General features: G+C 43.6%; 2 long non-coding RNA genes across 2 annotated transcripts; both read right to left on the reverse strand.

The window, feature by feature from the left end:
- Positions 1 to 1,305: 1,305 nt before the first annotated feature.
- LOC116999917 lies at positions 1,306 to 4,519 on the reverse strand. The gene is made up of 3 exons (XR_004418647.1): positions 4,410 to 4,519; positions 3,549 to 3,708; positions 1,306 to 1,415 (listed from the first exon to the last, which is right to left on the reverse strand). It is a non-coding gene; the product is annotated as an uncharacterized LOC116999917 (long non-coding RNA).
- A 7,780-nt stretch (positions 4,520 to 12,299) lies between these two features.
- Positions 12,300 to 14,151, reverse strand: LOC116999900. Its single transcript, XR_004418643.1, has 3 exons — positions 14,074 to 14,151; positions 13,246 to 13,421; positions 12,300 to 12,377 (listed from the first exon to the last, which is right to left on the reverse strand). It is a non-coding gene; the product is annotated as an uncharacterized LOC116999900 (long non-coding RNA).
- Positions 14,152 to 16,785: the final 2,634 nt, after the last annotated feature.

Consider the following 16,785-nt stretch of genomic DNA (forward strand, 5'->3'; position numbering starts at 1 on the left):
CACAGCAGAGCTCTGAGCATCACTCCACTCTTCTGGTTTTACCAGTACCACAAGATGCTATCCTGTCACAGCCTTTGCACTTAGAATGAACCCCTCTGGCTATGCTGGACTTTAGAGAAGTCCTGTATTTTTCTCTACTTATACAACCAGAAAAAAGAGGGTAGGAGACAGCTTTTGGGGAGGAGGGGGTCTGAGGTTCTGTGGTTTGATGGTGAGTGATCACTCCAAACACATTATGCCCTTACTCAGGCCCAAATCTCCGCCTTGACAAAACCCACAGAGCAGTATGTGTTAGGCACAGGAAGCAGAGTTCTCTGGCACCCTGGAACCAGGAGGCCAGGTTTGCTGGGGAGAGGCTTGCAGGGAGATCTGAGGCAGCCAGCATGAATGCACATCAGTCTGGAGGAAATCCTGATCCAGGGACACCCTCATCCCACTGCTGCTGGAGGGCTCAAGCATTGTGCTTGAAGCCAGAGCTGAAGGCAGGGCTCAGGAATGAGAGCAGATGGGCAAGGGAGAGAGAAGCATAAAATTGATCAATGTCATTTTGTGCTCCCTTGAACACTGTGAACTAGAACATATCCCAACCATTGTCCAGGGGACAACAGTGGTAAGCAGGGTGACACACTTCTTATGGTCCTGAAATGGAAGTGGGAACAGAGGAAAAGAACAGGACAGTTGTGCAGAGTGTGGGAGAGCTTCAAGGCTCTTTGCACTAACACACCAGAGTCAAAGACTTCATCCCCATATGCCTATTTCCACAGACCAATAAATCCATTTCCCTGGACCAGGTGGATAGAATAGCAGATTTCTCAATCAGGTAAGAGCTAATGAGACCTCAAATCACTGAACATCCACTGCTTTCCAAGAAGAGCCATGTCTCAGCCCCATGTGCTGTACAGATCTCCTGTAGCTACACGCCACAGAAATGCAACACATCCATCTTGCAGGCAGGAAGCAAGGGCTGAGCAGAGCCCCTGCCTCTCAGCAAAAGCAGGTTCTCTGACAGGTACCCCACTATTGCAGGATAGCAGGATATCAGCCATGGTGGAACTAAAGGACAGTTTCTGACTACAGTGAGATGAATTAATTTGACACCATCTGGCAGCAGTTTTTCATTTCTGACAATATTTAAAACATAATTTGAGCTCAGGCAGTGATAAATAGGTCTCAGATCTCACCTGACTTCGCTAACCTCTTGACCTCTTGTATTGAGTCATTTATCTGAAGCTGTAGATTTCAATATTTTGTTGCTATATCTAATCTAAATAGACTTCTGGACACTGCCCTTATTGCACCCTGGTAATCCTGGATTGATCTGTTGAAGCAAGTGGAAGCAATGACATCTATGTCTGTCTTTCATCAAACACATCATGAAAGTTGATCATGTTTAAGCGTGTTCTCCCAGCTGGAATCTGTAACAGAAAAAAGCCATGATGCATTAGTGTTCCCAAACATCTAATGATGGAGTGGAGAGGGGCATTTTACTATTACTGTTATGACCATTTCCTTTAAAATCTTAGTTTTCATTCTCTCAGTCTAAACATCGCTTACGATGGCTTTAGCATGTGTACATATATCTGGCATGTAGGTACACATATAGACGCTTGAGCCTCTATATAAATAAATAAATCCTTTAGACAGCAGGACAGCAAAAGCTTTCAGATGAAAACATGGTGTGAAAACGTAGGATGTCTCTTTATGTTCTATGGTAAATGCAAAGGAAATTTATTGCTTCAAATATATGCAATCATTTTTATCTGATTACCTGCAGATGTCCTATATGGCTCTGTGTAGGAGACAGTACATTCTCTGTCTCCTGCAGACACCCCAGTTTATTATAAGCATACTTCCACTCTTCCAAATATCTTTATGAATTTGAAGGAGCTGTTTAGAATTTGTCACTTATTTTTAACAATATAATTTTCTTTGGAAGGAATATTCCTGCTATGCTTGACATGTGATATTTAATCACATATTGACCACTCAGGATTATTTTAATGCTTCCTGTCAGTTCCAGTATAGCAGGCAGAGTTCAAGCAACACATTTGCCTGGAGTTCAGTATTCATTTAAATCAAATTTGTCAGCTTTCAATTTTTTTAAATGTAATATTTTATTTTTATTAAATGCAAGTTAATAATGCCTTGTCAGGCCAAGGGCATATTTTAATGTGAACTCAGATGTTAAGTGAAATTGGAGCCATAACACCCTGATAATAGACTCATATAATCATCCTAATGCCAGCATCTCAACCTAACACAAACATGCGCTGGCTTTGTTTTCAGTTGTCTCAGGGAGCTTTTACAGATGCATAAAACACCCACACAAACACAAACATTCACACACATCCTTTAAATGCATGTGCTCCTGGGGTGGGTACCTGTGACACTCGTGTATATTACTTAAAGATTTCCACGTGCTCTTTTTTCTTCCTCATAAGGAGTCTTACTTGACTGGTGACATAACAGCCTTGGTTATTATGCTGTCTCTTCTCAGCTTTGTCTTTAATTTTCCATGATGCTATCTACAGTGACTCAAATTGGGTTTTTTATGACAGTATTTATGTGTGCAATTGTACAGATATGAATAGAGCTTTTCTACAGAGAGGTGCAGACATGCCCACCAGACGTGCAACCTTGGGCATGTCTGGCTGCACTAATACTAGACACATGCATGCACACATAGATAAAGTATTCATGTGTTGCAAGCATGTAGAGAATTTGTCTGCTCACACTCCACACAGTATGATACACACCCACACGACAGGTAAACCTCCACAAGATTTATCTTTACTTGAGTGAAGAATTATCACTCTTTTTGTTCACAAAGACAAATGCAGCAATGAGCAGCTGTTGCAAGTTAGAAGGTAAGAGACGGATGGAGACTGATCCAGCCTTCCAAACCTACTGTAAACCACAGCACTGTAAAGTAACAGTGTCACAGAGGATGATAAAGCATTGCATCTTTACCAAGCATTTCTCAGAAGCAGGACAAACCCAGGACCCAGGTCCCCACACTGCAGCTGTGGACTCCAGAACCATTTAGCTGCCATGGCTTGCTGGGGATGGGTAATGGCACCTTACATCTTTCACCCCTTAAATCAGTGGCTCTGGAGGGGCACAGGTCAGCTCTGGCAGAGCCACCCCTCCCTGGCAGCTGCTGCTGCAGTGGCACTGGGGCCAGGGCACACAGGTGTCCCCATGGCCGGCTGCCTGTGTCACTGACACTGCTCGGCACCCCTGTCAGGAGGTCAGGAGTGAGTGGGTACAGAGAGGAACAGGCTGCTCTCACCTGGGCACCAACTGGCCAGGGCTGGAGCCCATCATCCACACAGCAGAAACCCACACCCTGCCCCTCCAGAACTTCCCACAGCCACAAATGCAATCCAGCACAGGGTAATGCTGAAGGGGGAAGATGCACTGAGGTTAAGCAATGCTTTCAGTGACATCTGAGAGGAGACAATGGCCACCGCTATAGAGAGAGAATTCAAGGCTCTGAGGAAGGTCAGGACCATGGAACCAGGAGTTTTAAATTAAAAAGTACCCACAGGATATTCCAAGACAGATCCAGACGTCCAAGACACTTGTGTCTGAGGCTGATCTCATGGGCTGAAGAGGGCCTTGGAAGGGTTTTAAGAATAAAGGATTTGGTTTCTCCACAGCTTTGCATAAGCTTCTGGAGAGCTGTCTTCAGTTTTTAACGTGTCCCTGGTAGAAAGTATGAGAGAGAAGGAACCATAACACCCATTTCCTCCCATGAAGAAAGTGTCTGCCCAGGGAGCTCCCCAGTGCAGAGCAGCACCACTGTCCCTTCACCACTCAGCTGAGCAGGAGAACAAAGCAGCCCCTGTCCCAGGGGTGAGAGGAACAATTCAAGCATATTTGAAATGGAGACATTTGTTTTTCCCATGCTCACCTCCACCACACAAATACACAGCAGCAAGCAGAGGTATTGAGCTTTCCTTCCCAGCTTTCTCTCCTCTGCCAAGGGCAGATCCCCTGTGCATGTTCTTAGGTGTCCCACATCTCTGCAGGAGTGGGTTAGGCTCACACTTCCCACAGCCTTCACTGAAAGCCAGGGGTATAGGCAAAATCCCCTCCAGCAGGGAGCCCAGCTATCTGGGGATTAAAGGTGCATCTCTGGCACCATTTCCTTGTACTTTACTTTTAATTGTATCTATTTTTAAAAATCTCCATGGGGCATGCTGAAAACCTGCATGCAATATCTAACTCTGAGCACGAGCCCAGACAGCCTCTGAGGCCCTGGTCTTCCCCCGTTTAGGGGTATTTCAGTTGTCGTCGTTTCCACCACCCTGGGCTAACCTTCCCATCCAGTGCCACCCCCAGCATGGGGGGAAGCACACCTCTGTCAGGCCTTAATACCCTTCAGCGGGTTTTCCAACAGATACCTGTCTGATCTCCAGAGTGGTGTGAAGATCCTTTCTCCAAGCCCATGTCTGTCATGGCCAGTGTTTGGGAGTTGCTGGCTGGATCCCAGTCCATGCTGAGGGTGGACCAGGGATAGCCCAACACAGAGGCAGCTCAGGACCCTCTCAGAGACAGAAACTGGCATCCTGCAGCCAGAAAAGAAAGGGTGTTGAAAACGTGCATCAAGGTACAAAGTTTTTATTCTGCCTCTACTCTTTGATCGGTACCCGAGAACAGGAATACCTTGGGCAGAACTCGGATGGCTGTGCCCATGAACTCTAGGCAGGGCAGGAAGGGCACTGGGACTCCTGCAGCTGTCACTGCTGGTGGGGCTGTGCTTAGGCACGTGTGATGATGCTCCCATAACAGTTTCTCTGGCTTCACTGCTCTCTGAAAGCCAAAAATGAGAGCCCTTTGCAGAGGAAAGAAGAAGCTGCACCTCTTGTCACACAGCTCAGCTCCGTCTACCACCAGGGAAAACACTTTCCATGGAAAGAGAAGAAAACCCCTAGAAGACTCTTGTACTTTTCCTGACTGCTGCTCCCCCTGGAGACTTTTCTAAGGAAGAAAGACATTGCAACTGTATTTCTAGGCCTTGCTTACACCTCCTTGCCACCCATCCCTGCTGTCCTGGAGCAGTGCTTCCCATCACTGAACACACTCCTCTCCTGCCCCACTCTGATCTCGGTGCAGAGCAGAACTAATGCTGTTATACCATCATAAGTCTGGTGTAACAGAAAATCAGCCCAAAGAGGTTCACGTGCATTTACATGTTCATTCAGACTGCCCAGACACAATTAGTCTGTCATGATCAAAAATGCAATAATGTGGCAATAAGGCACATATATTAATTATGACCGCAGTTCAAACATCAGCTAGTTTACATAAGAGTAATTAAAATCACAATTGACCTTTTGTAGAAACATACGGTTATGCTTAATTCTAGCCACTAGCATGCAAAGCTTTTATTTAAATGGTATTCCTAATTCATAATTATATATTTTTTTGAAAATAATTTTTATGGCAGACTGAAAATTACTTGTATCCTGTGTGTTTGTCCTTTATACAAACACACTCCTATTATCAGGAAAATAGCTTAATATGCAAGAGCAGATTTAAAAATATATGTTTATTCTAAAATTACTTGAATTTTCATCTGTAAAGCAGTTATACTTACCTCTTATCTAAGAATGATCAAATAACATCCAGTCATATGAGACTCTTATCTATTTACTTCTCAGTTCTTCTGTACTATTTATTGTTTCTTGCATCAGAGATGCCAGTTTAATGAGGAACATATATTTCATATCATATCACTACCTTTCATAATTTCAGGCACCCTGGCCTTCTCTCCAGCACCCTACAAGGCAGCAGTAGCCTCAGGGGTCAGGGAGACACAACCAAAGCAACATCAGGAAAAACTTCTGCAGAAGGAAAATGTGGAATATCCCCTTCAATTTTAGCTGCCTTTAAAGTCCATGGGTCATTTTGCAAGTCCTTCTCTGTGCCAGGATATCTGGCAAGAAAACAATCTTGATTTTGAGGGAATGGTTTGGAGCGGTCCATTGGAGAGCAGGAATGTTTCGCATGAGCAGGGACAGCTGGGGCAAGCCCACCATTTGCAGACGTGCCTGTGGTTATGCTTTCAATAGGTGGCACTTATGAATAATAATATGCATAATCTATCTTGTGCCCAGGCAGGAGAGAAAACATAAGTGGACAAGCCTGAAGGCATGGCCGTCTATTAAAGGTTGTTTGGGAATTCTCTGCAGAGTTAGGGCAAAACTGTGCTGCTAAACATGGCTGGGGGATTTGCATGTTTAAGAAAAGAGGACTAATTGAAAATCTCTCTGTTCTGGATGAGTGATTTACATTTCTTACAGATCAAATTACAGAAGGTGAAATACAGTTTTGCCGTTTTGTTATTTGATTGCAAGCTTTCCTTGCTAACTTTCCTTTTTACTGAAGAGCTTCAATGCAGAACTTCCAGGGAAAAGCCCAAATTCCCAAGCCATGATAAGCACCTAAAGTCTAAACCCTGCAGAAATTCACAATCCTGCTTTGTTCTGTGGCCATTTGTAGATATCTTGAATTAAGCACACATGGCTCAGGATCTCAGTAATTAAATATAAAAATAATAAGAAAATTGCAAAACCACACCTACTCTCTTGTACCTATGACTGCAAATGTAATCTAGGTCTATTCCCATTACCAGCGAGGACAGTATAACACAAGGGAAAGACATATTTGATTTTAAAGTAGCCCAAGAAATAATGAAGTATGTATCTTGGACTTCTCCCAGAGAAATATCCATCAGGCTGACCTTTATTTTTCTTTTTTTTTTTTTTATATAATGTCTCAACTATTTTAAAAGAAAGGAAAGAAAATTGTATTATTTAAAAAGAAGAAATAAGTATATCATTCTGGTGAGTGCACTTCCTTTGCACTGCAAACCAGCAGCCACTGTCCCAATCCCCAGGGTGTTTCCATTCTCCAGGGACCACGGGAAATTCTGCTCCCAGTGAGGTAACCCAGCCCAGGAAAGGGCTCCCACCAGCTCAGAAATAAGGCTGGTGTGGAGCTGAGGAAGGAGCTTCAGAAAACCCAACATTTATCTGTGAGCCAGGGAAGAAGAGCAGATGAGGAAGAGCTCTTCCATGAGATGTCAACTTGCCTTCAGCAGGAGAAAGTCTGTAGCTGGGTACAACACCAACACGATGCTCATTAGAAATGTGATGCCCATCAGTAGGAGATTTCTGGATGTGTGGCTCAGCTGATGGCTCATTCCAGCAGTGACAGCACCTTGGCAAGAAACAGAGACTCAAGTCACCTCAGGGACAGGAGACCCACACTCACCACTTATTTATCACACTCAAACAACCCAGCTGCAGGAGAGTATCAGAGTGCTGGTATTTTAATTGAAGATGGCTGTACAAGCAGCAGAGAACCTCATCACCTTAGTGTTGATAATAGGTTTGGGGAGGGGTGGAGGGTGGCAACAAATCACAGTGGTTTTCTAAGTCCATGTACATAAGAGGGAGAGCAAAATGAAAACTGGAGAAAATAACACTCTAGTATAAAGCATTTCAACTTTAGTAGTGCTGCACAGGCCAAGCAAAAAAAAAAAAAAAATTAAAAATCTATTGACATGGGGAGAAAACACACCTCTGGATTTTGATAAAGCCATGGGAGGTTAGTTGGAGGATGAATTCCCTGGGTCAGTTAAAAGTGGTTGTGCTCTGCTGAAATAAATTCCACCCTGGGACTTAGTACAGCGAGTTCTCCGAAGATGCCGTAGTGGATGAGCTGGCAGCCCAGGGGTTTCCCACACTCTACCTCTGGGTGTTCCAGGAAAGCAAAATTAAGTGCTGAGAAGAGGGTGGAATGCAAGAGGAATCCAATATCAGGCTTTCTGCTGGCTTCACTGCTGCTAATCGTCTCTGTACATGTGAACTGGGTGTAAAATGTTCCCACATAAGAGCCAAGCCGTAGTTGTGCATAGGTGTAAATTACTACACAAGGTTCAAGGCAGCTCTCAGCCATGTCCAAGCTGCCTAATTAGCAGCTGTTAGTGTGGCGGAGCTATAAAGTGCTAATATTCAAATGTTATGACTGTGATGCCTCTTGCCAAAATCCATAAAGTGTTTGGAAGCTGGCTAGTGTTACTGACTAAACTCTCTCTTCCCTCTCAAGCAGAGGATCAAAGGCAGCCATGCTAATTAACCTCTCCTTTTAGAGCATCTATGGTGAAAATATAACACTGTACACCAGGGCTGCTGCCACAGCAGTGCCTGGCCCTGACAAGGGATGCTGCAGAGCAGAGCTTTTCCTTTCTGTCTCGTACAAGGCAGCCCCCTCGTGGGTATTGCTGTTCTGGGTGGCAAAGATAAAAAATGAAGTATTTTTTGTTAGACTGTTATTTTAAAACTAAGCCCTTCTACTCACACAGCCAACCTCTAAAACAAGGCCTACAGGACTGGAGAAAAGCACTCATATAACATATAGTACTTGACATTGCCTATGGCTAAATATGGGGAACAAGATGTTCTCTGTGGCCATAACCAAGCTTCCTTAGTCATATACACTTTAATCTAAGCCCTGCTACAGGGAGAGATCCCTGGCCCCATTCTCTCCTCTGAGCAGGGCGAGTACAATGTGCGCCCACTGAAGCATGGCCAACGCGACACCAAGGCTCAGCTCTGTGCAGATCAACCCAGTCAGGCAGGAGCATGCCCTTGGTGCAGCTAATTTCAGAGTTATTTTCTATGGTTAGCATCAAAGACGTTTTCTACTGCATGCATGTATGAAATTATGGCTCACTAATTTCATAAATGGCAGAGTGCATATCTGACCCTCTTCTCCCCCAAATCCCCTGAAAATCTGTGCATTGTACCCAGCCAGCAGAGACATCCCAACCCTGGCCACACCATCTTCTGGAGGAGAGGGACACAGGAAAGGAACTGCTTGAGGACCCTCACTATGGGCCCATCTTCCTCAGGAAGGTGATCCCAGGAACCCAGACAGGGCCTGTGAATCCACAGGGATTCAGTCCAACCCACCCAACAATGATGTTGACACTGAGTGTCCTGAGCTTCCAGCCATCTGCAGAAGTTGGCACCATCATCCCTGTTCAGCCCTGGAAAGGGGACCTCACAGAGGTAGGACAGGTTTTCCCACGTACACAAGCAGCAGATCTAGGCAAAACAGTTCCATTTCTTCTATCTGTGGAACACACAACCTCCTTCAGCCAGCCAAATTCTCAGAAGCGAAGATATGACATAAATATAATATAAAATGAGGATTTTATATCATCTTTACAGCACTTTTCAAACCCCCAAAGACTGATGCTTGAAACACACACAGTAAGTTGACAGACCTGGGTTTCCCAACACAGCTTGATCCAAGTCCACATACACAAAGAAAACCCCACAGAACTGTGGGTCTGGCTCACACGAAGGTGGGGAGAAGAGCCTTGCTCATCCAGCACCATCCTCTGCCCATGGCAGCCAGGAGATCTTTGGTGTCAGGTCAGGTTCAGCAGATGAGAGCATGGGGCAAGCTGGATACTCTCTAAAAAAAAAAAAAAAAGAAAAAAAAAGAAAAAAAAGCCATTAAAAAGTTATTTTTCCCAGCAAAAAGAAAAACCAAATCTCATCAAAAGCAGTAGAGCTTCTCAGCAAGACAGACATTGACAGAGCTGGGCTCAGTCACGCTGCATGGAAGGGAAGTCCCTGTGACTGAGAAGCAAATGGGTGTCTTGCAGCACAGCATAAATTAATACAACAGTTGCTGCTTTTTCAGTGAAATCAAACCCCAGCCATTCCCTTTCACAAACAGAAACTTCACAGAGGCACTACAGGATATTTCATTACTAAATATTTTGAATTTTCAACATGAGAAATATTACCTAGCACTAGTTGCATTATTTGTTTCACAGGGAAGAGATGAACATTCTTTGGGCTCAGAAAAGAGGCATGTACCAACAAAGCAAGAAAATATGATTATTTCTTTGTTTTCACAGGTCCTCATGCAGGCAATTGCAGGTCTTGGAGATTCTCTGACACAGGCCTGGAGTGTACAGCACTCCTTCATTTGCACTTCAAGCGCTCAGAATCTGGGCAAGGACTCCAGTCTCAGAGGCAGATTCTTCAGCAGTTTACATCATGTAAGTGTGAGGTTATTCCTGATTTATGCTAGCGTGGCTGAATGTAACACCTATTCCCATGCATTTATTTATGTTGTCTCTTTAAAAAAAAAAATCTTTTATAGACAGAAATTATTGTCTCATTTATACTAGTGAACTCTTGAATAGCAAAACTGACTCCAGATAGCTGGAATGTCTTAGGGAGTAGATCTGGCCCAGTAGCTTTATTTCTGGAGTTCTGCTCCACCTCTGAATGTTAAAAATGGTGTATTCATGCTCTAAGGCAAATCTCATTTTCCAGCTCAAACATTTTATGCAATATTTTAGTAGGCTGTTTCATACTGCTGTACAGTCTCCAATTTTAAGAATTATCAATAATGTATTCTTCCATGTAACCTCTTTAACACTCACAATAGAATAAAATAAAAACACATCAACAAAAAAATTGTCTCTGCTTGGCAATGCTATGTGAATGTTAAATTTCCCATTTCACAATGCAGCCATCACTATAAACTCTGAGGGCGGATTAACGCTCTTCTGGTACTTCACTGTATCAGAACACGGATTTGCAGACAACAGCTGCAGCAAATTCCCTTGACTGAGAAGAATTACAAGTATTATCACCTAGATCATTAAACTGGGTTCATAGATTGCAGAATGTCTTCAATCAATTCATCTAAGATAACTTGAAGCCAGCTGGACCCCCTCAGTGAGAACTTGACTTAATTGGCCAATAAGTGGCTGGAAAAGGTGCATGCGATTTGATAAAATTACAGACTGCAGAAGCGATTACAATTTGGAGAACCACAGAGGGTAGCCTCCGGGTCAGCCCTTTTGGAGAGGGCTAAGTTAATGTCCACTATTAAGTGCTGCTGTGAAAAATGTTGGCCCACTTGGTGCTCAGATGTAAAGTGTATCCAGGTCATTCCTCAGCTGATGGAGGGAGAGATGTGCACATTTATCATTGCTCTGGCCTCATTTCTGCCTTGGTAATAGTCATACACTAACAACTGCTGGCAGTTTCATGGTTTTCTGGGTACCCTTCATTTTATTGGCATAACTAAAATATTATCTGAGCAAAGCAATCCATCTGCTAAAGAAAAACACTTTCCTTCAATTATGTCCCCCGAGTCTTTTCTTAAGAAAGGTTAAAACACCAGGAAGTTGAAAAATATACATTAGTTTGTTTTTATTTTTTCCAATCTACTGCAAATATGCTTGCTTGTTACTGGGTAAGTGGTAGGTCTACATATTTACCACCACAAAATGTTAGAGAATATGCCTAGCTTTAAGAAAAGGGTCAACTGACAATATCAGATTAGCATTTAAGTACAAAGCATTACTTAAAAACAATTCCCTAGCTTCTCCTTCCTGCACGCCCCCCCCCAAAAAAAAAAAAAAAAGATAGAAAAAATTGAAATTCTCCAGTATTTTATATTGAATAATAAAATAGATTAGGTCATTTGCAGAAAAGCATTATTTTTTTAAATAGGGCTACAGAGCGCAAAGAAACCATTGCATTACCCAATTGTGTTAAACATCATGGAAAAACAGAGCTTGATCCTTCGTGAGCTCAGCAGGCAGGGCTCCCATTGACCTTGGCGAGGGGCTGTGGGTGCCTCCCAGGCATTAACCCTTTTGTTAGCCCCACCCCAAGACAGGGCTTGCAATCACTTCTGCGCCGACAGAGTGTACCTGCTGTGATTCCATGTTGCTGAGGCTGCATATTTTTCATGGATTGGATAATTTTCATGGGTTTTGTTTCGTTATTTTCAAATCCCTACCTTTTAGAGAGCTAGCTCCAAGACTCAAATACCTAATGCAGATATTCAGAAGTAGGTTGGTCTCATTTCAAGGATTTTTTTGCTGATGGCTAAGCTGTTATAATAGTAAACGGTGTGACATACAATCAGAAGCCTAGGGGGTTGCATAGTTAGCTAGATGCACACAAAACAAATTAATGAAGTGTGGAAGGACAAGTTACATCTTACCACCAAACAGGGAAAGATGGAGCTCTGACACAGTGATTTGAAGCTGCAAATATCAGATAAAAAAATTCTACCTTAAAAAGAAAAAAGGTACAAAATGCATAATTTCTTAAAACACTCTCCTTTCATAAGTCAGAAACATCAGAATCCAGTTTTATCTCACCCATAGACAGAAAATAAGCTGCCATTTGCTTGCTGGTTCTCTTACCATGTAACAGATGTTTCTTCCCCAGTAACCACTCAGGTCCCATCACACCAAACCACAAAGCACAGGTCACCCATGGCACAGGTTAAGGTGGGCTCAACAGAGAGCTGGTCTGCAGTTTTGGGGAAAAAAAAAAACAAAAACAACATCTATTTGAGGGAGCTTTCTTGAGAAAGGAAGTTCAGGTTTAGTCTGTCCCTAACTGTGGGCAGAAAATGCATATTTCTAAATGCTTCAGGTGAAAGCAATCCACTTTGGTCATGAAAAAATGGCCTTTTGTTTTAAAATGTAAACAGAGTCATAAGAAATTTGAAAAAGAGTCAAAATTAAGCAGGATGTCTCCAGATTGTCCAGATGACCACGTGGCAGTCCCTCCACCCCATCCCAGTTTTTGATCCTCCCAGAATTTTATGGAATAGACTGATTTTAGCACAAAATCTTTTGAGATTTGTGACCCTGTCCTGTCCCCTTGGAAGTACCACTTGGTGGGATCAAGCTGCACAGCTGGGATGGCCACAGCTTCTCCTGTTCTCTGGGATCTCCTTCCCACATAATGAGTTCTCTTTCCTCTGCCTATGCAGATGTGCTTATTCCCTTCTGCATTCAGGACACTTCTGCATTCCCAGGCTCTGTGTGAAAACATGGTGCCCATCATATGCACAGAGGTGTCATGAATGTTTCAATTCCTGGTCCTGTCTCTCCAATGAGGTGCTTCAGTTAAATGGTAACACTCTGTTCTGATGTCTTTGGTGCTAGAAGAGTTTCTGCTTTCCTGCTGTTTTAAACAGGAGAGTACAAGGGCTTTGGCTGCACTGGGTATCCACACTCAGTCTTGTGCTCTAGCACAGGCAGAGCTCTAGCTCTTCCCATTTAGCTCTCTTGCAAGTTAAGCCTTGATGTGAAAAGTCCTCTCTAGACAAACTTCAGCATTTTAAGCACTGTCCCTGCTTGGCAGAAGGATTCTGCCTGCCAAGATTTACCTTCCAGTGCAGGATGGAGACACGGAGGGCTGCTTGTCCTCTGCTCCCAGCTTTGTAAGAGTGGCCCTGCACAGCCAGGGTCAAACTGGCTCTGTGACTTCAGTGCCACCAAGCACTCGCTGCGACCTTGAACGCAACGTCTCCATCCACCAGCAAGTAACCAGCCAGGCTGCCACCTACCATGGGAGGAAAAGGGAAACTAATTGAGTTGTACATGACTTAATCACGTTAGCATCCCTAGTGCTGCCGTTCCCCACATCCCCACAAGCTCGTGCCATGTTTGTGGGTACTGGTGCTCCTGCACACCCTGGGGCACCAGGGTTTCAGACACGCATTGAACTGTCGCTTGCAAATTTAGAACTCTATTTTTAAAGCAAACTAAGCAAACAATGGTGCTTTCTCTGCCTGTCAAAAACATCATTAAAAGAACAGTTGCTGGAGGGGATTTCAGTGGCAAACAGGCCAGGCTTGGCAGGGCAGGACCTTTGCTCCAGCTCACTGCTTTCGCACTGAACTGAAGCGACGGTCCTCAATAGCCCATCACACCACTGGCTCTTCATCAGGAACCACCACCAGCAGATCAGTGTGGGTTGATCCATCAGTTCCCAGAAAAACCATCCAACATTTTCACCTTTGTAGGGAAAAGCCCTCCAGGTCAGTTCTGCCACCCCAGAAGGAGAGGGTGAAGCCACTGCCCACTGTGACATTTTGGTCCCATCCTGTGACATCCTTGGTCTTCTCTCTTTGTGTGCAGACTGGACCCCTGCAGCCTCACTGCCACAGCTCTAGCATCACACTGCATCATACTACAGGCATTGGAGGACTCACCATTTTCCTGAGGCAGCTCTGACCCCTAGAACCACTTGACCACCTGAGGACAGCAGTCCCACAGCAAGTCCATGTGCTCATGAACAAAGCCCCAAGAGCTGGTGCTAGAAGAGAAATACAAACACCTTTCAGACTTATCTTTCTGTAACATTAAGATATTTAAGAACATCTCACTTCTCTGCTCCAGACTTTCAATGACTAAGGACTGCAATGTTGGCTGCCCACTGCCTACAGCTATGACACCACCCATGTCTACTCAGGCTAACACGGATAGTTACATGTGCCCCTTTCTGGATGCCTCCATAGCAGAGTCTCTCAGCCTGGAGATGCAGGAAGCAGGGCAGCAGGACCACTGTCTGCTCCCTCACAAGGGGCTGCAGCAGTTGGGCCTGAAGCCAAGCAGGGACCACCAAGTCAGGGAGCCCTTCCTAGCCCTGCAGAGGGTGCTTAGAGGAGGGAGACAGAGAGGAGCCCACAACTGCCCAGATGTTGCATTCTCTCTAGTGCAGCTCTATCTGCCCAGCCCAGTATTTTCCATTTAGCTACAGCAATCACTGCACTGTAGGGTCCAGTAGAGAAGAGCCACTGCTGAGATCCCTGTACTAAACTAGAGTACAGGGAGTGGGAACAGACAGATCCTATGGCTGAGCTACTGGCAAGGAAGTATTTAATCTACCCTGCATGTGAGGGCCAGACCCACACACTGGACTCAACCAAACAATGGAAGTATCTGGATCCACTTTGGCATATTCCAAACCCACTGCACCCCATCAGCATCTTTGAGGGATCTATTAATTATCACTAGACACAGAAGTAACTGGGATAACCTTTCCTTCCTTCTGTCTTTCAGCAGTAAGGACGTGGTGTAGAAAGGAGGTTATTTATATATGGAGTAGAAAAGTCTATTTTTTGTTTACTTTGAAAAAGCCTAGTATTGACTTCCATTTATCTTCCAATAAGTCCTTGTCCAATGCAGCTCAGAATATAATCTGTTCCAAGGGCAGGTGCTCCTTAATGAGAGCTGAAATTTCCATGGGTTTTACTCCATTCATTAAAAGGGAAAGAGAAGGAGAGAAAAAAAGAGAGTTAGAAAATGGCATGAAAGCATATTATCAGTAAATTGTTTCCACTGTGTTTGTGACTCTTCTTAATGTTTTATGAATATGCTAAAAAATTTTTCTCAGGCATTTTTCCTTGGGCACTCTAGTTAATTACTTATTCAGAGAGCTTCTACTCTATTCCTTGCAAAATGTGTTGTGCATTAATTCTGATTATGTACAAAAACCCACCTGCAAGGAAAAACTCTGAATCAGTAATGCTGATAAAATGAGCAGCTCTCCTGGGGCTTTACTGAGAAACAGAATACTGGACAGAATTAAAATCTTGTAGCTAAGGCTATTCATAATGTCATTAACATAAAGGCAATTAAATGAGTTTTTAACCTACAACCCTTTATTGTTATTAATGAACATTAGAAAAACACAGGAGATAAAATTGGTAATTATCTCTGCACCAAGCTATGCAATAATGTGTTTAAATATAAAAAGAAAACAAATGATTATTGTTAGTATTTTCAGTAGCAGAAGCCCCAAGGAGCAGCTCAGTCACATTTAATCACATGGTACTACACCAAGAGGGTTAATTAAACCAGGGCTTTACCTTCAGCATGCTTGGTTATTCTGTTTAATATGGAATCAACAAACAGAAACGCCAATCTGCAAAATAATCCAGGCAGTGCCTTTACCATCAGGTGAGCCACCTTTACAAAAACTGAGAGGGCTTTCATTCCCCCCAGGACAAGGAGCTGCAGTCCTCTAATCAAGTTTTTATTGTTTCATGTTTCCTGAAACAACTATATAAATCCTGGTTCACAGCCCAAGCTTACCATTTTGTAAAAAAAAATTTGGGGATTTGGGGATGTTCATCAAAAAAGATGAACATTTGACAGTGGATGGTAGATATGGTTGCAGCTCTATAGTGCAGTGCAAGAGCCTCCAGTTCCATTTTTTCATGCAAACTATTGTAACCTTCTACTTAAGCAGTCATAAATTAGAATATCTTCTAAAGGGAAAATGCAGTAAAGCTCAGTGAAATTGCCTGTATCTAGACTTGAAATTAATAATTTGATTAAAGTTTTATGATTTAAATCTTGAGAATAACTTTAGCATCTCTCTTTTATAACAGTTCTTTTAATGTATTTATAATATTTTGGGGGTTCAGAAATCTGTTTTCTGGGCAATATGTAGCTAAACAAATGACAGTTAATAATTTTATCTTCCTTGTCAGTAGATAAGCATCCTAAGGAATGTGTCCATCCAGACAGGGCTTGGGAGGGAAGAGCCAAAGGCACTTAAAGGCTGCACGGAATCCAGCCCTGTTTCATGGACATGCATTACTTCATTTCACGTGTTACTGCTGCAAGATCCCACTTCCAGGTGCTGCAAGGGCCTGCCCTGTCCAACATCCCATCCCAGGGATGGGATCTGTGGAGAACCTTCCCAGCAGCAGGAGGGAGGGGAAACAAAAGAAACATAACTCAAAGGCTGGTTGGCCAATGTAGGGATGGATAACTGAGTGCCTTACACCAGCGAGGGCTGCGCATATGGATGCAAAGGAGGCCTGACAGGTATACAGCTACTCTTTCCTCAGAAGATATTCTTTCTGGGACTGCTGAAGAGAAGTGAGAAATTTAAATGATTTAGTCAAGAAGAA

The sequence above is a fragment of the Catharus ustulatus genome, chromosome 9 (assembly GCF_009819885.2).
Source record: "Catharus ustulatus isolate bCatUst1 chromosome 9, bCatUst1.pri.v2, whole genome shotgun sequence".
In the NCBI taxonomy this organism is placed as follows: Eukaryota; Metazoa; Chordata; class Aves; order Passeriformes; family Turdidae; genus Catharus; species Catharus ustulatus.